The sequence below is a fragment of the Malaya genurostris genome, chromosome 3 (assembly GCF_030247185.1).
Source record: "Malaya genurostris strain Urasoe2022 chromosome 3, Malgen_1.1, whole genome shotgun sequence".
NCBI lineage: Eukaryota > Metazoa > Arthropoda > Insecta > Diptera > Culicidae > Malaya > Malaya genurostris.
In genome coordinates, this window is record NC_080572.1 from 71,472,834 (window position 1) to 71,497,631 (window position 24,798).

General features: G+C 36.1%; 1 protein-coding gene across 3 annotated transcripts in view; it reads right to left on the reverse strand.

Moving 5' to 3' along the window:
• Positions 1-24,798, reverse strand: part of LOC131436161 (junctional adhesion molecule A-like) — a 1,299,588-nt gene that overhangs the window by 545,963 nt on the left and 728,827 nt on the right. The gene's annotated exons all lie outside the window — the stretch shown is intronic.

Consider the following 24,798-nt stretch of genomic DNA (forward strand, 5'->3'; position numbering starts at 1 on the left):
AAGTTCCTGAATTATGTTTGGTTCCGACCTCTGGTTCCGGAACTACAGGATGATATATGAAACGAAATCAAAATTGTGTAACTCATTCTTCTCGTAGATGGCTGAACCGATCTAAGATTCAAATGAAATCTAAGAATCATCTAAGATGTAAATGAAAAGTTTTAAGATTCTTTAAAACATCTTGCTCTTCAGTCAGATCCAACTTCCGGTTTCGGGGATACAGGGTGATTAGTATAAAAATGTCTATTCCACATAAACTAATCAGGTTTATCGGGTTTGCAGATTTGGATAGTCGATAAAAAAATAACTTTTTTCTGTTTTAGAGGTATTCAGTTGTCGATTCAGAAGGCACCTAAAAATTTAATCCGTGCTATGATTTCTCAAAGATGTCTTCACTGATTTTCAAATATTTTGAAACAAATGTAAACTATACAGCTATTCAGGTGAATTTATCAGACTTCGGCCATACCGATTTTAGAATTCCGGTTCCAGTATAAAATCGTTTCTCAAAGCTCAATCGTTTTCTCAAAAAAGCCTAATCAAATTTCAGAAACAAAAATTCAAATTGAATTAAACTTATATACAAAATTAATTAGCTTTATACATACATACAAAAATTAATGAATTTTATCCAATTAAGCTTCAAAGTTGTACTCAAAACTGTAATTTATTCGTCATATGGCCATACGAATCGGTTTGGGTTATGCTGGTTCCTGAATACCGGCTCTGGAAGTACACTAAGGTCTCTTTTTGCACGGGGGTTACGTGCCGTGCTAAAAAAAACCGTGTTAAAAAAAACCGTGTTAATTGCGGAAACCGTGTTAAAAAAAACCGTGTTAATTGCGAAAACCGTGTAAAAAAAATCTTGTGAAAATCGCATTAATTTTAGAAAACATTCAACAAGTGTATTAATTCCGAAAACAATCGATTGGTACGTGTAGCATCTTCGATGTGCTGTACCTCACCGTGTGCGCCAACGCATTAACAGCGAAGCAACAATTGTCATACTCGTGATACACTCTATTATCAACGAGACAATCCACAAAACGCTTTTATTTTCAATTTTTGTGTCACGCTAATTGTCCTCACGGATCCGCATCGATCTACGCAAATAACATGAATTCACGCATGACAAACTAAATAAAATCGTAACAATAACCTTTTATATCACCCTTCATTTACATTTGTAAGGACTAAGTCAAAAGGACTCTGTTCCAAATCCTGTATAAAAACCGCTGTAGTTTGAATTTCAAGTATCATTCTTAATCCAAAACCGAAGAGAATTGTTTCTGCTGTGTACCAGTCATACCTGCCTCCGCGAAAGTTTTAGTTAAAAATTGTGAAAGTGTGCGGTTTCTGATTAGCCGGATCGGTACGTTCATATTTTTCGATACTATTAATCGTTCCTGCTTGATTTCGTTCTCAATTAATTAGCGAGGTAGGTTACATGTGGTTGAATATTTCGAAGAAGTACAATATAATGGAAATCGTGTGCTTTATACATTTAATTTTTATATATTTCTACCGTGTAATTTTGATTACAGAATCATACAATGGCATCGAATTCTGATAAAATGATTCCCAGACCCAGAAAGTCGATCACGCTTCAAAACAAAATAATTGTTTTAGACCGGCTCGCAAATGGTGAAACGGCTGCATCCATTGGCAGATCTCTGTCATTGAATGAGGCAACTATCCGAACCATTAAGCGAAATGAATCTCGTATCAGACAGGCAGTCTCGAATGGCACGGATTCCTCGTCTAAACGAGCAGCCTATACCCGAAACGTTGCTGTTGATAAAATGGAAAAAGCATTACTTGTGTGGATCGAAGACAATGCACAAAAAAGAATTCCAATTAACGCGGATATAATTAGACAAAAGGCATTACGTCTTTACCATCTTTTGGAGAATGAGGAAGCATCAAGCAGTAAACATAATGGTTTTAAAATCTCTTTCACTACTATTTATTACAATATGAAACACAAAATTTTTTGACAGGTAAACGTACTGAATTTAAAGCAAGCAAGGGTTGGTCCTACAAATTCATTCGGAAGAACAACGTTCGAAATGTGCAAGTCAAAGGCGAGTGCGCATCGGCGGATACTGTTGCAGCTCGGGAATACCCAGCAAAACTGTTGACAATTATTAAACAAGGAGCATATCACCCAGACCAGGTGTTCAACGCGGACGAAACAGGTCTGTTCTGGAAAAAAATGCCGAACAGAACATATCTAGCTGCTGCTGAACGTCAAGCGCCAGGATTCAAAGCTGCAAAAGACCGAGTCACACTGCTGTTTTGTTCGAACGCATCTGGCGATAAAATATTGAAACCGCTACTGCTTCATCGGGCAATGAGACCCAGATCGATGAAAGGAGAAGATTTCGATACGCTGCCTGTGCACTGGAGAAGTAATCCTAAAGCTTGGGTTACTAAACCAATATTTGAAGAGTGGTTTAAAGAACTTTTCATTCCGGAGGTTCAGAAATACCTGGAAAACAAAGGAATGAAGTTCAAAGTTCTCTTGATAATAGACAACGCTCCAGGACATACATTCACAAGTACAAATAGTTTTTCTGCCACCCAACACTACATCATTGATTCAACCATTAGATCAAGGCATTATTTCAACCTTTAAAAAGCTATATATTAAACAAACGTTTAATTACATATTGGAACAGTTGGACAAAGACCAATCTATGACGGTAATTACAGCATGGAAAACGTTTTCGATGCGGGAATGCGTGCGTTTCATTGGTACAGCGTTAAAAGCTATGAAAAACTCTACACTAAATAATTGTTGGAAATCATTATGGCCAGAATGTGTTGAACATGATGGAAAAACGTTATTTGATGATCGAGAAATTATTTTACTAGCGCATGCAGTAGGAGGTACAGGTTTTGATAATTTTACCTCCTCGGATATTAATGAATTGCTGGAAGACACTGTTATATCCGATGAGGATCTGTGTACCGATGTAATAGACGACGTTGAAGAAGAAGAAGAAGAAATTGGACAAATGAATGCCGATCAAATTAGAAAAGGTATTGCTATAATTATTTTGATTATTGTCTCTTATATAATCCCTTTTTACCAGGTATTGCAATGTGCAATGCAGCAGCTGCTCACTTTATCAATGTGGATCATAATACTGCAAGAGCTATATCATTTAGAAGTGACATGAAATATTGTATTGCTAGATATGAAGAGGAGTTGAAAAACCTCGAAAAATCAACAGTTACAGAGACTTCCTCTCTACGAGATTCTCGGTCAAACGATGACGAAGTTGAAAATTTAACATGTACTATTCCAGGGCGAAGGCGTCGTGTTATTTACGACAGCGATTAAATATTAATATTATACATATTAAACTACATACAGAATTTGATACAGAATTATTCAATAAATGATTTTTTTGCAAAATGATTTTGATTTAAATAAGTGTTTTTATTAGCTCTAATTATAGTTTTATTGTTTCGATCTGATATATTACCACTTTTATATAATCGATCCAAGAAAAATTCGTTTTTTTGAAATAGAGTAATTTCTAACTTCTTCTCTAAGACCGTGTTAATTGCGAAAACCGTGTAAAAGAAAACCGCGTTAATTCCGAAAACCGTGTAAAAAAAGCCGTGTATAAAAAAACCGTGGGAAAAAAAACCGTGCAAAAAGAGACCTTAGTGTACCTTAAATTACCGTAAACTCTAAAGTGGAACTTACATATCATGGCATGTTTAATCGATTACCAAACTTCTAGATTTAAATTCGATTGTATTTGCAGTTTCGACATTACAAAGTAATGAGTGATTACAATCTCAAATTGTCGCTTAAAACGACGGTCATTAAAATAATGTAATGAAAACTTAAACACCGAAGAATATTCATGCAAAAAACACATGCGGATTGATAAAAAAAGGTATCATCTCACTGCTAGGTGGATTAATCACGTTTTTTAAAATACCACTTATGTTTTCATAACAACAGGTCGAATCAACTATTAATCCAGTTGAATTCCTATACAAGCAGTTCAGGAAACACACACGTCAAACAATTTTAACACTCCTAATACCAAACCTAAAAAACTTACGCGGAGCACCAAGCCTGAAAATAAGTTTATGTTAAAAATGTCGATAAATTTTACACTCTCAAATTTTGTGAAGCTTGTAGATTTTTTTAATGCGATATTCACCTAATCAGAGACCATTTTTGTAGAAACAGAAAATGAAAATTATAGAATGATAGTACTCAAGGATGTGAACATATAGAACAGAAAGGTGAGACGTGACAGAGGGTCATTTACGGGGCGGGTAGGGTCTAACACTTTTGAAAAATCGTTTATTATTTTCTTTATATTTTCTTATAGTAAAACATCTGAAGAATTTTCAAGCAGAAACATTGGGATCTAGAAAAATTTCTACTCTAACTATGCTACAAAATATTGTTCGAATGATGCGGTAACTTCAAGCTGTCATAGCTCAGCTGTTTTCAACGAATCTCAATAAATTTCACACCCTCGAATTTTGTGAAGTTTGTAGATTGATTCCAAAACTTTGAAGTAGACGATTGGCAAAGGAAAACCAATGAAAATTTGATTTTTCCCGTTCCAGGTTTTTTTCACGCGCTCAATATCTTCAACTTTACCGAGTCATAACGTTGTTGTTAGTCAACCGATTTTCGAAATTTGTTTACCATTGGAAAGATACTACTTCCAGAAATGAAATGCACTGAAAAAAAACGAAAATAGGGTTGTCTGCCCAAAGTTATAATGAAAACTGTAGATAGATGACCTCAGAAAAGGTGAGACATTTTACAATGATCGTAAATATCTCGAAATTCAAAGCGATGACCTATATATTTTTACACATCATTCGATTGCTAGTGATACTAGCTACAATTTTCGCCCAACTACCATTCCTGCACTATCAAAAGAAAACTTTAAAAATCGATGAATTTATAAATATATATGAATTTTTCACATGTTTGTATAAAACTCAAAAAATAAAGGGATGATGTGTACATTTTCCTACTCCAAAATATTAGAATCATTACCATTAACAATGTATTGATGAACAAAATTATACATCAGTTAAATGAATATCAAGAAATTTGGTACAAATATGTGTACAGTGCCTAACGAATTGTTATCGCCGTTTCAGTGACAGTTGTTCTTGTTTTCGTATTATTCACACTAGAAAATGTCTGTTTATGTGCCCAATTCTCGCCATTTGCGTTTACTTTTCTGTTACAATTCGAAAAAAAATGCAGCTGAAGTGCATCGAATGCTCTCAGAAACTTACGGTGATGCTGCTCTGAGTAAAAGAACGTGTCGGGAGTGGTTTCAACGTTTTGAAAATGGTGATTCCGATGTCGAAGACAAACATGGTGGTGGAGAAGAAAAACCCTTCAAAGATGAACAACTAGAAGCATTGCTTGGTGAAGATTCGTGCCAAACCCTACTACGAGCTCTTAAAACCGAGTGAAACCATCACAGGAGATTTCTACCGAACGCAACTGATGCGTCTTAGTCGCGCGCTAAAAGAAAAGCGGCCACAGTATCAAGAGCGACATGGCAAAGTCATCCTCCAACACGACAATGCTCGGCCTCGCGTCGCAAAAGTGGTCAAAAAGTACCTGGAAACGCTAAAATGAGAAATCTAACCCCACCCGCCGTATTCCCCAGATGTCGCCCCTTCTGACTTCCACCTATTCCGTTCGGTGGCACGCGGCCTGGCAGATCAACATTTTCATTCCTTCGAAGAGTTGGAAATATGGATTGCTTCATGGATAGCGTCAAAAAAGGACTCCTTTTTTCGAGCCGGGATCCGAAAATTTCCGGAAAGATGGGAAAAAGTTGTCGCTAGCGACGGACAATACTTTGAATAATACACCTGTAATCACTTTTTCGCAATAAAGCTTTAAAATTTGAAAAAAACGGCAGAAGCAAAGTTGTACACCTAATATTTTTTTATTATTCTAGTTGGAAATTTATTATGAACAAGATTTACAAAAAAAAACTTGGATTTCACTGACAATCTAAAAATTTCAGTAAATATACCTAAACTCTAAAAATAATTATATTTTTGTATTGAACAGAAGATCTAAACATTTTTTATGTACAGCCTAAACGCAATTGATAACTACTAAAATTCTGATTTTGTTTTAGGTTTTCCGTGGAATCTCAAAAAAAATCTGTAGAAGATCGTAAATTTAAAAATTTCCGAATCATACTGCATTGCACAGTGGTCCGGATCCACAATTCAGGGGGACAAAATCATTTGTGGCTTAACCTTTTACTTTAGAGCTATGATGTCTTAAAAACAAATGATCAGTGAAAGATAAGCAATTTTTTAAAGTACATGGTATTAGGGTGGCTCTTATTATTAAGGTGATCTAAAACTTATTTGCCGGATGTGCTGAGATAGAGGACTGCATCCTTCGACAAAATTGTAGATAAACTTACATCAAGCAGCTTTGCTAAAGACACCATTGCTGTGTCTCCAATGGTTTTAGTGTTACAGCTATTTTCAAAGAGCAACTTAGGGTGTTTCTAAAAAAAAATCAGATTTTTGGCTCTAGCATTTTTATTTTCACTTTTCGTATTAGGTATCTTTGAACATCTGTTGGAGTGTGATAAAACCAATTTTTGATGACTTGTTCAAAAACAGGTTATTTTTAAACTGCTATATCTAACATTGAGGCAAATGAAAAAAAAATCTGTTTCTTGCATTTGACAGTAAATACTTTCGAGCATGTTTATAAAAAAAGGCGGAGGAGATATTTTTAAAATTTTTCAAATTGTGTTCAAACATTGAGTTTTTTCATTCAAAAATACTCTATCATGTAAGGCATTTATTTGTTATATATGAAAATAATGTATCTGTAGATCTAGTGTTATCTCGATACTGTTCAATTATAATGGTAGTAGTAATAATAAAAATCCAATCACAAAAAACATTTTATGTTTTTGGTTAAAAAGTATTACCATATATAGTATGAATTTCATGTACAAAAGTTACATAAGTGCAGGGTTTTATTCAGTAAAAAGCATTCAAAACAGAAAGGTTATTTTTCGAGACGAAGACAACTGTAAGCTGCAGGTAGATAACATGTTGGTGGTAAACGCAAAGGCTGCTGAAAAGCCAATGTTCGGGGCGATTCCAGTTTCAGAAGTACCTGGAATAGTGGAACTCACTTCACTGAGAAAGATGGCCTAACCGATATGAAAACTGTTTCATTCTGTAGGTTACACTAGTTTATGCACTAGATTTCCTGTTTTTCAAAAATCAAACAAAATTGTTTGAAGAATAGGTTTTTTTTTTTAATATGAGAATAAGAGAGATATGAGAAAGGAATCATTGCACCATTAGGTGGATAAAACATATTTTACTTAATTTCGTGAGATTTGTTGTGCTAAATTCGTAATTGCACTTTTTCTGAATTGGTAAACATTGGTAACGATTTTCGAGTGAAAATTCAAATAATTTTCGAATTCTATACATTCCGAAATAAGTTTTTCTAAGTTTGTAAGATTTAAATTTTAATGTTCTATCGATTATAATTGATGTCGTTAAGGATAGCGAAAATTTAAGATTTATGTGTTTGTTCTTAATTACTTGTAAAACAAAAATCAAGTAAAAAATTATTTTAAAAATGTATTTGTTTCTTTTGCCATTGGTTAGTATATACAATTCATATAATTTTACGTTCTATTTCTTTTTGTACTCCGTTGAATTTTATCTTTGAATTTTTGTGTTGCCACAAAATTTATTTCATTAGTAAAATTCAATTTCTACGTCTCTATGAAACAGATGAAATCAACACGGATTGCAATATATTCACTTTGATTTGCAGAAACGTTGGAATGTAATATATATCGAATGTAATATATATCGGATTTTGAAATTTCCGATCTTCTACCGATTTTTTTTTTTGATATTTTACGGCAAATCTAAAACAAAATTAGAATTTTAGTCGTTATCAATTGCGTTTAGGTTGTGCATAAAAATTTTTGAGCTCTTCTGTTCAATACAAAAATATAATTATTTTTAAAGTTTAGGTATATATAATACAAATTTTGTGATTGTCAGTGAATTCCAAGTTTCAGTTTTTTGTAAATTTTTTTCATAATAAATTTCCAACTATAATAAAAAAATATATGTCATAAAATTTAAAAGTTTCGATTTGATTTAGTTTGGCAAAATTTTCCCAATAATAGAAATTCTTTGTATTTGTACCAAATTTCTTGAGATTCATTTAACGGATATATAATGATGTTCATTAATACATTGTTTCTGGTAATGATTCCAATATTTTGAAGCAGAAAAATGTACATGTCCTCGCTTTAATTTGCGAAAAAAATGAAAAATTCATATATATTTATAAATTAATCTATTTTTCAAAGTTTTCCTTTGATAGTGCAGGAATGGTAGATGGGCGAAAAATTGTAGCTGGTATCACTAGAAATCGAATGACGTGTAAAAATATATAGGTCGAGATATTTACGAATATTGTAAAAAGTCTCACCTTTTCTGAGATCATCTATCTAAAGTTTTCATTATAACTTCGAGTATAAAACTCTATTTTCGGTGCATTTTGTTTCTGGAAGTAGTACCTTTCCAATGGTGAACAAATTTCGATAATCGGTTGACTAACAACAAAGTTATGACTCGGTAAAGTTGAAGTGTCCAGATAGGGCATATTAGGCGCGTGAAAAAAAAACCTAAAAGGGGAAAAATCGAATTTTCATTGGTTTTCCTTTACCAATCGTCTCCTACAGAGTTTTTGAATCAATCTACGAACTTCAACTTCAGTGTAAGGAAAATCCACACATAACAAAGTTACGATATGTTGCAATTGTTGTTTCGCGGCCTAGAAACATAATATATGTAATCTCTTTCGAAAACACTTCAGCAGTGTTTTTTCCTACGAAACCCTATCTGATCATCTAATCTCTGAAGCCATCAACAATGTTAGGCACCGCTCTCCTATCGGCCCTCACCCTATTATAAAGACTTCTATGATTGAGTTAGCTTGCGTCTTCGAACGCTGGGCCAGATGGTATTTCTTCTATAGTGCTAAAAAAGTGTTCGAGCAGCCTTTCAGTCCCACTGTCAATGCTATTCAACTCATCACTCACCTCACGAACGTTTCCTGATATTTGGAAGAGTTCATATATCTTTCCAGTATTCAAGAAAGGAAATAAGTCTGACGTTTTGAATTATCGTGGAATTGCGGCATTATGCGCAGTTTCCAAGTTACTCGAAATTATTGTCCTGGATTTTATCACTCACAATTGCAGTAGCTACATCTCCGGAACTCAGCATGGTTTTATGCTCAATCGTTTAACTTCAACGAATTTTCTTTCCTACACATTCTTTACCATCCGCTCTCTTGAAGCACGTCACCAAGTTGACGCAATCTATACAGATTTCTCCGCAGCCTTCGACAAGATAAATCATCAAATAACAGTAGCTAAGCACGATAGGCTTGGTCTCAATGAACCCTTTCTGAACTCTCAATGAATCCTTTCTGAACTGCTCGACGACACCCTTCGCCGTTAGCTCTGGAGTACCTCAGGGCAGTTATTTGGGACCGTTTATATTTTTACTATACTTTAATGATATCAATGTGTGCTGAAATGCTGTAAGCTGTTATTCGCTGATGATTTCAAGCTATATCACTAGGTTAAATCTCAAGAAGATACAATATTTCTACAATCACAGCTTGATTCATTCGCCAATTGGTGTCAAATCAACATAATGGCATTAAACGCCTCAATATTTCCTACACTCGAAAACACTCGTTTATAAGATACGAGTTCAACATTACGGGTAAAGTGCTGAAACACGAATCGTTCGTAAAGCACTTGGGAATTATTCTTGATGCCAAGTTGTACTTCTAAAACCACATTGATTACATGATTTCCATAGCTTTCAAGCTTCTAGTATTTATTTTGCGCGTAACCAAAAACTTTAATAATGTACACTGCCTTAAGGCAATATAGTGCACTAGTCCGTTCGACACTGGAATATGGTGCTATTATTTGGTCACCTTACTATCAAATCGACGATGAGCGCGTCGAAGCTTTCCAGCGAAAATTTGTTCGGTTTGCTCTACGCAATCTACCATGGAACGACCCTGCAAATCTACCTAGTTACCAAGATCGCTGTAAACTTATAGGCTTGGATCTATACACTATCTATTATGTAATGTAGGAATGTCCAAAAGCAGTTTCCATAGCCGATTTGTTACAATCACGTATCGATTGTCCCTAGCTCTTTCGATTAATTAATTTAGACATTCATCGTCGTAGTCTGTGTTATCACCTCTTTTTGAAATTACCTTTCGCCAGAACAAACTATGGATTTAATGAACCATTTACTAGTATGTGGCGTTTGTTCGATAACTTATATAATGTCTTCTATTTTCATGTATATCGAAATGACATCAAACAATTGTTTCTTAGTCACATATCATGTTAGTTTTAGAATCAAAGATCGGTACAACGAAGAGGAGGTTTTATGCCTGCTGGAGGCAGAGGTTTAAAAATTCCAGAGGGCTTTGTCCCTGCTCGCCATACATACATACATACGATATTGTATTTTCGTTCAACCCCCACTCCGTCGATTATTCTTCTTCCTTTCTGTCTTCTACCATGCATTCTTCGATCACTAATTAGATCTACATTCCGATTCGAAACCCGTCGTTTTCTTTGCCTTCCTCCATCCTTTTGGCTACTAATTAGATCTACATGCCGATTCTAACACCGTTGTTAGCCCACACTCGTTTACCACCTTCTCCACCAACCCTTGTTCCCTTATTTGTAGTACTCAAGGGAGCCCGTAGGTTCTAATATTTTCAAAAAATCATATTTTTTCTTTAATAATTTGTTATAATGAAACATTTCAAGAATGTTTTGTCAAGTTTTTAAGTCGAAATCTTGGGCCTGTGTGCCAAGCTCTCACTTCTTCGCAGTATGAGATAAGCATATATAAAGGCCCATAACTTGCTGATTTTTGTTCCGATAGGCTTGAAAATTCCACAGAATATTCTGTTTTACTATGAGAAAATACAAAGAAAATAAAAAAAAAGTGTTAGACCATACCCGCCACTTAAAGGGTTATAGATTTAGTTGTAATTATTAGTTTTAATTGTTAGTATTAAGTCTAAATGTATCTGTTGGATCATTGTAATCTGTTGATACAAATGATGAGAATTTTTTATGTCTGCTGGAGAGAGATATTTACAAATAAATAAATAAATAAATAAATAAATAAATAAAAAATAAATGAATAAATAAATAAATAAATAAATAAAAAAAATTAATAAATAAACAAATAAATAGAAAAAAATGAATAAATAAATAAATAAATAAGCAGAACAAAAATCCTCTTCATTTCACCAGAAACGTTTCATATTGAAAATTTTAATGGCAATTGAACGTCATTTATGTCAGTTCGGTAGTGTCCGTTACAGGTAAGTGGAAGTATGCAGAAGAATTATGTATTTTCGGACAGTTCATGTCAATTCCAATTAACTACGCTTAGAAATTAATGCTGAAGTGAAGCGAGTATTTGCATTTTCTTGAAGCATCAGGCTTATCAGCCACATTCTTGAAAACGGAATTAGAAATCCTCTTCCTACGAGCCATTCTGAAAGTGAAGTAAAAATCAACTTACGGCCTATGAACATTTCGCTGGGTTATTTCATCTTCGGAATTATAATCTATAGTTGTATTTCTACATCATATGTGAGTAGAATTCATTTGTAGAATGGCTCACTGGAAGAGTTTTTTTTAATCCGTTTTCAACAATGTGCTGATAAGCCTAATGCCTACAGATGCATTTTCAGGAAAATACAAATAGTACCACTCGACTTTAGTAGCATGTATACTGTAGAAATATTTATTCAGTGCATGTAAAACTGTCCCGGTTTGGCGGTTCAATGCATAGGGCACAGGTTTTACAAACCAGTTGTCGTATGTTCGAGCCCCGACTTGTAAGGATTGCCATGCAATGGTTCTGTACACTCTGAATCGGCTGCGAAGTTTATTGAAACAGAAAGTCAAATTCCACTACAGGAATGTAATACCAAGGCTTATGTAAAACTTTTAACTCTTATATTCTTTTGCATACTTTCTCTTACATGAAACGGCCACTGACTGACATGAATGATGTTCATTGGCCATAAAAATTTTCAATATGAAACGTTTCTGGTGAAATGAAGAGAATTTTCGTTCTGCGTTTTGCTGTCTTCGTTCTCCGGACAGTGACAGCATTTGAATACAGCAGTTTTTTTACCTGTATGGTTATGACAAAATCAACAGATATGTTAGTTAAATCAACAACATTTTAGTTGAAACAACAATTGCGATATTGTAATTTTGTGATCTGCGGGTTCTCCGTGTACGACTGTCATTTCATTTTTATTGAATTGTTCTGAAACACAGTACACTCAAATATCTTTTTATGCGGCTTTCAGTATGGTTTAATGTGCGATTTTTCAAGGTTAAGTCTTTTTTTTCACACTTTCGCTGATTTTCTTTATTCGAATATTCAAAGTCATGCGGTTTTTTGTTTCAAAGCTTTCTTGAAGCTCGAAACGTCGAGATTTATGTCGACTCTCAGGGAGGCACCAGATCTCGATGTGTCATGCATTTCTAAAATGTTTAGCATGAAAAACATTTCAGATATTGATCTTTCATGAAGCCAAGAAATCAAACAAAAAAGGTCCCAATATCAAAGTTTCATGAATTTTAAGAGCATCTGGCTACAAAGTTTTTTTTACCAAATTTTACACATGAAATTTCTAAATTCGAAAAACATTTTTTGATGCCAAACGTCTTAGAATTGCATAAAACGTCCAGGTTTAGTATCATTTATTTTTTTTAAATTGACTTTCTGGGCTTGGGAAAAAATTTCAAAATTTTTCAAGTCCCAGAAAGTCGATTTAAAAAAAAAATTCTTTGGGATGACACTAAATCTCGACGTTTCATGCAATTCTAAGATGTTTGATCTTCGAATTTGATCAATAGCCCAATAAAAGCTTTCAAACGAGCATGAGTTTATTAAAATCAGTTCAGCCATCTCTGAGAAAATTGAGCGCGCAAAAATACACCGGGTCTTGTCGGTTACGTCACTTACACAATCATATCTCCGGAACCAAAAGTCACAGTCATTTGATCTTCAAACTTGATCAATGACCCGACAGTAGTTTTCAAACGAGCATAAGTTAGTTAACATCGTAACACACACACATACACACACACACACACACACACACACACACACACACACAAATTGAGAGACATTGATCTCGTCGCACTGAGTCGAATGGTATATAACACTATGGGTCTCTGAGGCTCCGTTCAAACGTCGGTTTTTTCAGCAATTCTAATACCTTTCTATAGAGAAAGGCCAAAACGTGGGGAATTAAAAACGCGTTTTGTCGGTTACGTCACGTATACCATTATATCTCCGGAACCGAAAGTGACATCCAATTGATCTTCGAACTCGATTCACAATCCAACAGTAGCTTTCAAATGAGCTCAAGTTTTGTGATAATCGGTTAAGTCGTTTCCGTGAAAATAGAGCAAAAAAAAAATAAAAAGCGCATGTTGTCGGTTACGTCACTAATACCATTTTATCTCCGGTACAAGAATGGATAGTCAATTAACCCTTAAACTTTATTCACAAACCAATGATTTTTTCGAAAAAAGAAATTGACATTTGTATAGTATTTGAACGGGCTATAACGATTAGGAACAAAACATTTCTGAAATAAAAATCTTTTACCCAGAGCAATAAAAAAGATTGGGATTCTTTTCGGGAGCCGGAAGAACTCTTTGAAAAGAACAATGTAACTGACTCATATTAGCTGCAACGGATTGTTTAAATTGACTCAAATGGAAACCAACTAGATTCAGATAATCAATAAATTTTTGAAAGAATAAACCGATTTTGAGCGTTCGGAACTACAATGTATAAATGCTCCGTAGAGCATTTTCCGACACGAAACGTAAAATAATACCAATTTTTTTTATTCCTCTTCAAAAGCAAAATTTGAGTGATGTTTTCGGTACATATATTGATTCTACATACACAAAAATCTGTTTGTTATTAATATTTTGTGTATTATCCTAGAATTCATTTTTGCTGCCAGTACCCAAGCATAGTTTGCATGAGTGATTCTAATCCATGTAAGCTTCATCCCAGCTCGTCTGGCACCTCGGCAAAAGGAGGCAGTTGAATTCTGTATGGCATTCATTCTTAATAATAATTCAATAACTTTGTATCCTCGCCGGATTGCTAACACATTAAAATGAACACACGACAGGAAACGATCAAAGACGGGGGAAATATTGGCTATGAAGTAGAATTACCTACAGCCGCTCACTGTTGCAGGGTTTTGATCCAATCTTTTACGTGTCGAGCATTGAAATTACTCTCGTAATACTGAAAATGATTTACTACCGGCTGCAGCAATCATAAAGAAGTCTGTAAATCGACTAAAAATTTCTGGTTTGAAAATTAATTACTTTGCATGGCGCTTCGATGGATCGGAAAGTTGGTTTCGATGACGTCTAATTCCAGGTATTTCGTCTGTCAGTCCCAGCTTATCTCGAGATAAATTTATTTCATTCCATTATGCAACCCACGAACATCCGTGTGTAACATTTTTTTTTGTGTCTAAAACTCATTGGAATAAATTGCTGGAAAGTACAAACCTTCTTTCACCTATTACGGTATTAACACTAACCTTTTTGTGCCAACATCGTGTACGGTTGAGCACAACAAGGCGTGAGAAATATGTTCAATTCACAGAAGTGACCAACAACAACAAAAAAAAAACAAACAAGCCCAAATCTGGAAAAACATTGTCACATGGCGCGTTACCTAATAACCAACATTCAGAAGCTCATTCCATCCTTGTCATCATTCCTCGAACGGGGTGGTGGGGGGACACGCTGAAGCGAAGGTCAGTAAGTCACTTTGACGATGACATCGGGCGCTACCGAGCTCACGATCGCTACCGGCGTCGAAATTCTGCCTGGTGCCGTCGTCAAACTTTCTGCGACATTCCCCACGTACTCACGTCGAACCCGATGCGTAGTTTAACCTGTTGCTTGAAGCTATCGGGGCTCTTCCGCTTTCATTCCGTTCCGCTCAGGGCAGCACTTTAAAACAAATGTTGCTTCAAATTGAGTACCGCCGGCTGCGCGATCAGATTTGTGCTCGCCACTTCATTTATGTAGTTGCGCTCGGTTATTCAATGCCAGTGGTTTTTCTCGGCAGTTTGTTAAGAAGTCGGTGGGCATCAGGAGCTGTGGTTGTGACCGAGTGCGTAGCTCCTGCCGTTCGGAGGTGGACAAAATAATGGTCTACTGTTGGATTGGGATGACAAGGTGGAATGAGAGAATGTGTGATTTATGCATTTATCACCTTTTGGAATGTGTTTATTTGAAGTTTTTTTTTTATTTTTATTCACTATTGTTGTACCGGCAAAAAATACGTGTCTTGTTCTAGCTCGGAATGATCCGTAAGATGCTTGGATTATATTTTCCTCTGACAAGTTTATCAATGACAAATGGAGTGATTATACTGTACGCCATTTAAACAGTTGAAATTAGCGCTTTGATTATTTTATGATTATCATTGCACACTGATGGTGAACAACAAATGACCATTACATCGCATAAAAAATCTACGGATTGAATCTGTTCGGCCATCTAGTTCAGGTTCAAATAACAAGTTTTAGTAATTTTTATCAGAACATTTAGAGTTTTCTGTTGCAATCGAAGTCGTTTTCACTAATTACAAAATATTTCATTCTATCTTCCGTCACAACTCGATTGGAATTCATTTATTCGTCAAACAAATGTAGGCTACAGATAAAAAAGCAAAAGTTACAATGGTTTCGTATATGCTACACATTATTGCTACGATTTGTTTTCAATTTTTCTTTTACTTGTTTCCTAGACATAGTTAGATCGATTTTTTTTGTCAGTTTTCGTTATAAAAGAGCATTATTTGATTAACAGGATTATTTTTGGCATAATTTGTTTTATTTTTTATCAAGAATATTTGACGACTTCTGAGATGTTAATATTAGAAGGAGACATGATTTTTGTACTAAACGATATTGAACTGCATTTCTTAAAGTTTTGTTTATTTATGTATTCATTTGGGAGCAGGAAAAGGCCCGCTGGAGCTGAAATTCACAATCTCTCTCTCCAGCAGGCATAAAACATCCTCATCTTTTAATATCCAAAGATTACGAAAAATTCAACATATATATTGCTTAATACTAAGTAAAAGTAACACTCGACGGGTGACCCGCATGCTGGACATCAAAGAGAGTGGCCCTCGGAGAGCGGTGAATAATAGCAAAGCAGGAAAAAAAGGAGAGAAAAAGAGAGAGTTGTAGTAAGTGAAATTACGAAGGGGTTCGAAGGAGGGGAGGGGGGGGGGGGGGTAGTTGAAAGCGGCAAAAGCTCAAGTTAATTGTCTCAATAGATGATGAAAAGGTGGAGAAGGGGGGAATAATTAGTAACATCATAAAACTCTAGTTAGTTTCGAAGAAGATGGTGGACAGCCGGGGGATTTACAGACTCGATGAAATCGATGGAGAATGGAAGCAAACTTACTAAGGGAGCACTAAACTAAACTTGTGGATTAGGTACTAAATTAACCCTAAAGCTGTTGCACCTAATGTTAAATATGTCAATTTCATATTGGAACACTTCTACAGCATCTACGACATTTTTTATTTCCATAAAGAGCTTCATGTCGTCTGCACATACAGGTACTTTTAGATGTTTGAGTAAGAATGAAATGTCGTTTACGTACAAGAGGGCCTAAATGTGAATCTTGGGGAACACCTAAAGTGACATTTATTGATTTGGAGTATGTGTTTTGATAGCGTTCAATTTGTTGACGTTTTGTGAGATATGATTCAAGCCATTCCAAAAGTTTTTGTTCAATGCCATATTTTTTTAATTTTGAATAGCCAGTATAAAAAATTTCAACATAGTTTCCATTGTCCATACCTTCAAAGTGAATGTAATGAATTCCAAGAAATTTGTTGAAGTAGGACGACCTTTGAAAAAGCCTTGTTGTTTTGGGGTTATGTAATTTTTTACTTGTTAAAATATTTTTTGATTGATAATTTTTTCAAACAACTTTCGAATGCACGAAATAATGGCAATTCCTCGTTAATTACGTAGGGGAATGTCGTCAGGGTTGGACCATTGCCTTTTCTTTTATATGACACGTGCTGCCATCGGTGTTATATCATGGAAGTATTATTCTCAATAACAGTAAACTTTTCAGTGCATTGCTTGTCACGAAGAATGTTTTTTGCATTTGTCTTGTTTTTGGCAGTCCTAAAAGTTTCGGAATAACCGTGAAAAACAGCTTAAAGCTTGGACAAAAATGATGCCCCCTGCAAAATAAGTATATACCTTATGATAAAAAAGAACCGAAATTTTCATTTTCAAATTCCCGCGCTTGTCCAATCGGTAAACTTTTATTCTCTCAACGTTGGCAACACTTTTATACACATTCTGTTAAATTTTGACGCATATCGTACGATTAGTTTTTGTTTGGCGTCTATACAAAGAAGTTGAAAAATTTTCGTGTGGCGATTTTTATAATGGATGAATATGAAAATTTAGAACAACGTGCGTGCATCAAATTTTGTGTTGCAAATGGAATTAAGTGTTCCGAAACGTTGAAAATGTTAGAAAAGGCCTTTGGTGAATCGTGTCTAGGAAAAACACAGGCATACGAGTGGTATAAACGCTTCAAAGGTGGTCGTACAAGCTTGGATCATGATGAGATCCCTGGCCGCCTAACAACATCTGTTACTGAAGAAAACATTGAATTGGCGAAGCAAATCGTGTTGCAAAATCGTTCTGTACCGATTAGAGAGATTGCTGTGTTGTTGGGCATCTCTTATGGATCAACCGAACACATTTTAACTGATGTTTTGGGTTTGAAACGTGTCGCTTCTCGGCTGGTGCCAAAAAAGCTGAATTTCATTCAAAAACAGCGTTGGTTGTGTCGCAGTTTTTGGCCAAAAACTCAACCAATATCATCAACCATGCACCGTACTCTCCAGATATGGCCCCGTGTGACTTTTTCCTCTTCCCCAGGCTCAAATTGCCATTGCGGGGAATGCGTTTTGAGACCATAGAGACCATAAAAGAGAATTCGCTGGGAGAACTAAAGGCGATACCTTCGGCGGCCTATAAAACTTGTATGGAAAATTGGATCAAGCGTTGGCATGCATGTATTGCCGCAGGAGGAGAGTACTTTGAAAGCGATAATAAAGAAATTTATTACAAATTGAAATTTTGCCTTTTACCTTTTTTATAAATATAAAAAATAGATATAGAATTCGCTCAAACTTTAGAAAAATTTCCCGGGGCCCGGAGGGCCGAATGTCATATACCAATCGATTCAGCTCGACGAACTGAGCAAATATCCGTGTGTGTGTGTGTGTGTGTATGTGTGTGTGTCTGTATGTGTGTTGTCAACTAAGAGGTCGAGATCTCAGAGATGGCTGAACCGATTTTGATCAAACCAGCCGCAATTGAAAGGTCTCCCCGTCACCCAGAACGCTATTGAATGGTTTGGAGATAGGATGTTTACTTTTTGAGTTATACGAAGTTTTATGTCAAAATAATCAGTTTTGTCGTGAATACGACTTACTTTACCTGCCTTTCAAAATTAGCCATATGGAATAATGGGCAGAACCTAATCGTGAATATCTCGACTTGTATTAAAGGCAGCAACATAATTCTTTCACCATTTCATCAAAAATATGATCAGGAATTTAGGATAATATTTTGAGCAGTGTGAGATAACCACAAACAACTCAAATATTAAGTTTTCTCAAACTTTGAAAACAACGCGGAAAACTCTTTTCTTTTGCTTGGCTTTTTCGCGCAAGGACGACGATTTTGAGGTAGTCAGGCACATATCTGCAACTGCGTATAAAAGGGAACCGTGGTCGAAATTCGATCATTTCTTCTTGTGCGTTGGATGCAAGCAGACGTCGTGGGACCAGCAGCTTCGGGGAGTGCACCTTCTGCGTGGTTAAAAACCTCAAACGCTCAGGTCGTGCTCTCATTTGGACTTCAATCGTCAGGTGGAGCAGTTGACAATGAAAGCAGCCCTTTTGCGTGGTATAAAGCCTCAAACGCTTAGGTCGTGCTGTCATTTGGACTTCAATCGTCAGATGGAGCGGTCGTCAATGATGAGAGCAGTTCTCATTTGCTTTTCGGTAGTCGTAGCGAGAAGTCGTCTTCAAGTTTCAGATTTTAGTTCCGGAATATAGGTTTAGAATTCAGAGCCTGCGTTCTGAAACTGGATTCTGGAACTATATTCCGGAACTGATTTCAGTTTCGAAATTATAGTTTTAGAATTGCAACTGATCTCTGAGTCTGTTCTTGGTTCTAAATTTAGTTCTTGAACTCAGGTCCAGTTTCTTATTCTAGAATTCTTCTATTCGGTTCTGTTTAGAATCATAATAATACTCTCAAAGAATTATGCGAAATTTTGCTTTACTCTATACAACCCATTTGATGGTCGTGGCGAAAAATTGTCTTCAGAGCTTCCGGAATATGGGTTTAGAATTCAGAGCCTGTGTGCTGAACTGGATTCTAGAAAAAGATTCCGGAGCTGATTTCAGTTTCGAAATTGTAATTCAAGAACTAAAATCCAACTGAATTTTGAGTCTGTTCTAAGTTCTGAATTGAGTTCTTGAACTCAGGTCCAGTTTCTAATACCAGAATTCTTCAAATAGGTTCTTTTTATCGTGAATACGACTTACTTTACTATGGGGCGCCTTTTCAAAATTAGTCATATGGAAGAATGGGCAGAACTTAATCGTGAATATCTCGACTTGTATTAATGGCAGCAACATAATTCTTTCACTATTTCATCAGAAATATGATCAGGAATTTAGGATAATATTTTGAACAGTGTGAGATATCCACAAACAAATAAAAAATTAAGTTTTCTGAAATTTTTAAAACAACGCGGAAAACTCTTTACTTTTGCTTAGGTTTTTCGCGCAAGGACGACGATTTTGAGGTAGTCAGGCACATATCTTCACACTAGAAGCCTGCCAAGCAGCTCATTTTGGTGAACAGCTCCGAACCAATCACCTCCATCAGCTCTTTTAGTTTGTACTTAAGGTTCATTTTGTGCGCCGTTTTTCTTATGCGCCGGTTTTCTTTCATATGCATGATTGAAATTGAATCATTGATTTGCAATTATGCAAAGAATGCAATGCGAATTAATTTATCTATAATTGATGTCGACTAAATTGAATCTCTTAAAGAGCCGAAGATCCAATCAGCTCGTAGCGTGTTCCCTGCGTCATAACGCAGTGAACTGGGTAGCAAATGAGTGAGCTGATGAGCTGCGGTTCTTTTGAAAAGAGCTGTGAGCTGTCAGCTCACTTCAATGATTCGATTCACTGGAACAGCTCAGGAGCGAATTGCTCATCTCTACTTCACACAATCGATCAACTATCAATTCGAATTCGAAAGTGTAAAGTGTCAGTTTTATTCGTATTCACGACATTCTGTTATGTTACTGACATTACACACCCGTCTTTTTTTGACAGTATCTGTCACTACTGACCTTGAAAACAGAATATATTTTCAGACTTAGATTCCGCACGGTAATACCTATCCAACGAGCCATAGATTGTTAAAATCCGTCCATTTTCAACGGAAATATCGAAATTTTTGTGTAAGCGACTTTTTTCCCTGTTCCAGCAGTAGAAGTTTTGAGCGCTGTCTGGCAAAGAAATGCTTAGGAGCAACATAAAACACGATTTTTTATACTGTTACATACATTTGTTTCTAAGTACCCAAAAGACTGTGTACAGAATGACATTTGGCTTGGGACCGATTTTAGCACGGTTCCTTTTTGGCAACATAATCGTTCGAGTATGACATGTAAACTAGATGATGGCAGAATTTTCGAGTTGAAAGCAATTCCATAATTATATTGATTTAAACTACTTACAGCAATAAATGCTGGAAGAACATAACAGCCGTATATAGTTTTAAGATTCTATAAAACATCTTGTTTTTCAGTCAGATCCAACTTCCGGTTTCGGAGATACAGGGTGATTAGAATAAAAATGTCTATTTCACATAAATTAATCAGGTTTATCGGGTTAGCAGATTTGGATAGTCGATAACCAAATAAACTTATTTCATTTGTGGTTGTATTCAGTTTTCGTTTCGGAAGGCACCCAAAAGTTTAATTCGCACCACGATTCCTCAAAGATGTCTACATTGATTTTCAAACATTTTGAAACAAATGAAAACTATACAGCTACTCAGGTTAATTTGTCTAACTTCGGCTACACCGAATGTCGAATTCCAGTTCCAGTATCGAATTGTTTCTCAAAGTTCAATCGTTTTCCCAAAAAAAACCAAGTCGAATTTCAGAAACACAAGTTCAAATTAAAATAAATCCAATTTTATCCAATTCTGACTTCCGATTCTTGAATTTTAGGATGATGAATTTTACAAATTCAAACCGATATAGAAGATGACAACCCCGAAAGGCTTTAAAGTTGGACATAAAAATATTGCAATTTATTCGTCATATGGCCATACGATCCGTTTTGGGTTATGCTGGTTCCTGAATGCCGGCTCTGGAAGTACCTTAAATTACCCTAAACTCTCAAGTGGAAATTACTTCGACATATCATGAAAAGTTTAAGCGATTGTTACACTTTTAGATTCAAATTCGATCCGATTTGCAGTTTCGACATTACAGAGTAATGAGTGATTAAAATCTTAAATTGCCACTTAAAACGACGGACATTAGAATAATGTCAAGAAAACTGAAACACCGAGGAATATTCATGCAAAAAACACATGCGGATTGATGAAAAAAGGTATCATCTCACTGCTAGGTGGATTGACCACGTTGTTTTCGGTGGAAAGTGTACAGAGCAATTAACAGATTCTGAACTATTGAGGAAAGGCCAGCAATTTTTGATTGTGTGCATACTTTTTGTAGGGAAAAGTTTTCAAAGCCAGTTTTTACCGAATCAAGAGGTATCCTATTGTCATTTCAATTTGTAATTTTGTAGAACACTGATAAGTTGAAGAGTAAACATTTGAATAACAACGGTAGTTATGTGCTCTCGGCACAAATTTGTAGTCAAATTAACAAATAAACTGCTCAACCGTTGTAGACAAACTTCCGTAACATAAATTAATACTGCGGTTACTGGAAGACCTCCCCCTGTATCAAACTTCTCACGGATGACGGCAATAATAATGATAATAATAATAATAAAGGCAAGCAGTCCCTTTGAAGCAGCAACTATTTTCATCTCTCACTTCATCTTGATCTTCGAGATGCTTCCCCATGAGCTGCTCCGCATACCGAATTCCAGTTAGTGCTAGCCAGTTTAAGCAAGTTATCATTAGCCCACAGCCTACCACTGCATAAGATTGCTCCGTCCGTCCGTGCATTGTGTTCACGTACTACACAATTGCAATTCGCGCTTTGTATGCACCGCGTGTCGGCAGCGCTGCCTGTGACTGTTGCGGTTGCCGGCGGTGGCGATCGTGAAGTGATCCAAGCAGGCTGACTCTACTCTACTGCGCAGTGAGAAGCCACTGTCACGAAGTCTCGCTCGTTCTCATTTGGTCGCATGCTGGCAGTGAGAAGGCTACCAACTCGCGTGCAGTCAGTGGTGGCAAGGGACTAATTGCATTCGATCTCGGTGCCGCGTAGTGTGTCAATTAGCTTGTAGAGTATACACACACACACTACCGATTGATGGTTTTAAGATGTTTGATTATTGCTGACAGTAGTGACTGACTAATGGGATGACTTCCGAGCGGTGGTGTTGATTTTGTTTGAGTGTTTGTGTGTGTATGTGGGGGGGAGATATCCGTTTGCGTTCAGACAGTTCAAGCGGGTTTATGCGGGTGTGATATGCGATTGTGCGCTTGACGTTGATTAGGCGATAAAAAAATTCATTATACAAACAAGGTTGATTCAAGCGTTGATCTTTTATTCGTAGAAAATGAATCAAATTTTTGTATTTGTTATCCTACATATTAGTGAGTGATTCTTTGCGTTCAATTTTAAGCGTATATTTTTCAAGGATGAATATTATTAATCAATCTATCATGATTTGATTGATTTTTTTACGGGTTGTGTGAACAAGTTCTGCGAGTAATTTCCGCAATTATGATTAAATTGTGAAACAAATTAAACAATGAATTTCGTTCAGAGTACTGTTTAACTTTTACCCACCTTTCGACAACTTTTCTGATACCTTAAAAAAATGATGGCGGTTTGAAGGTTTTGTATCGGGACTGAATGGCGAGTGAAGAGGCACTTCGCATTTCTACATTTGGTATTTCATAACGTATAAAACCCTTTCGATTCAGTCTTAAAAACAATACACAAATGTAAAATAATTCTGGCTTCTAGTTTCTAGCTTCTAACTGCCAGCGTCCTGCTTCTAGTTTTTTGTTTGGTGCTTAACTTAACTGAGTTTAACTCATATTGAATATGCAAGTAATGAGGTTATGGTTGGTATTCGTTTCGTTATTTTACCATGCACCTCAGAGTAAGTCGTTCATTTGGTAACCTCATCGCGTCAGTGTTCTGAAACTGTCACTGAAGCTTTTTACCTTAGTGCCGACCAACGGCGCAATCAGCCGATGTCAAACGTCATCGGCAAATTATTACAAACCAAAACGGTTCAGTGGAAGACTACCAATCAGTCGAAAGGGGGAACATACAACAAAGTAAATGAGAAACAAATGGTGAAACAAACAAATGGTAAAAAGTTAATTATATTGGGAGTACAAATTAATACGATCCGCTCGGGGTCAAAAATGCTTTCATGACAAAATAAAAACAATTTAAAACTTAACGCAGACAATTTTTGAATTCCATCTCGAAAAAAATTCTCGTCTTTTGAAAACATCAGTCAAAGAAGTCAATTTTCGATTTCTGTGAAAGAAGTGCTGTATCGTGCTGTATCAGAGGGAACAACCAGTAATCAGAAGAACCAATGTCAGGAGAATACGGCGGGAAGCGACAAAATGTCCCACTTGAGCGTTTCCAAATATTTTTTCTCGACTTTTGCGATATAAGACCAAGCGTTGTCATGCAGGAGACTAACTTTATCACGTCTTGGCTTGTATTACGGCCGTTCTTCTCATGATGTACGGCTAAAACGCATCAATTCCAGTCTGTACCGATCGCCCGTTGTGGATTTGCCTGATTGTAGCAGTTCGCAGTACACGACACCCTTTTTGGTCCCACCAGATGCACAACATGACCGTCGAACCGTGAACCATATTCGGTTTTGGTTTTTGATGTTGAGGTCGATGGGAACAATTGACCGCGCATAGCGTAGTATTTTTTTCTTTTATAGGGTTATCATTTTTCATTCCAAGAAACGATTCGATGTAAAAAACTCTTTCTTTGATGCCTTTGAATCAGTTGCTCGCAACTGAAAGATCGCCTTTCAATGCCTCTCGGTTTCATCAGGCACCCAACTGCCTTGCTTTTGTATCACTCGCATGAATTTTATTCGTACAGAAACTGCTTGTTGAATCTTCCAATGATTCTGCAAGCTTCTCTTACCTTTAACTCATATCTTCATCAAGTAATGCCTTCAACTGTTTGTCTTTGTCTTTTTTTGGTTGTCCTGTCTCTAACACTGAAATCTTTATTCTCCAAACGTATTTTTCTTCCAATTAAAACAGAAAACACAAAATTGCTCAC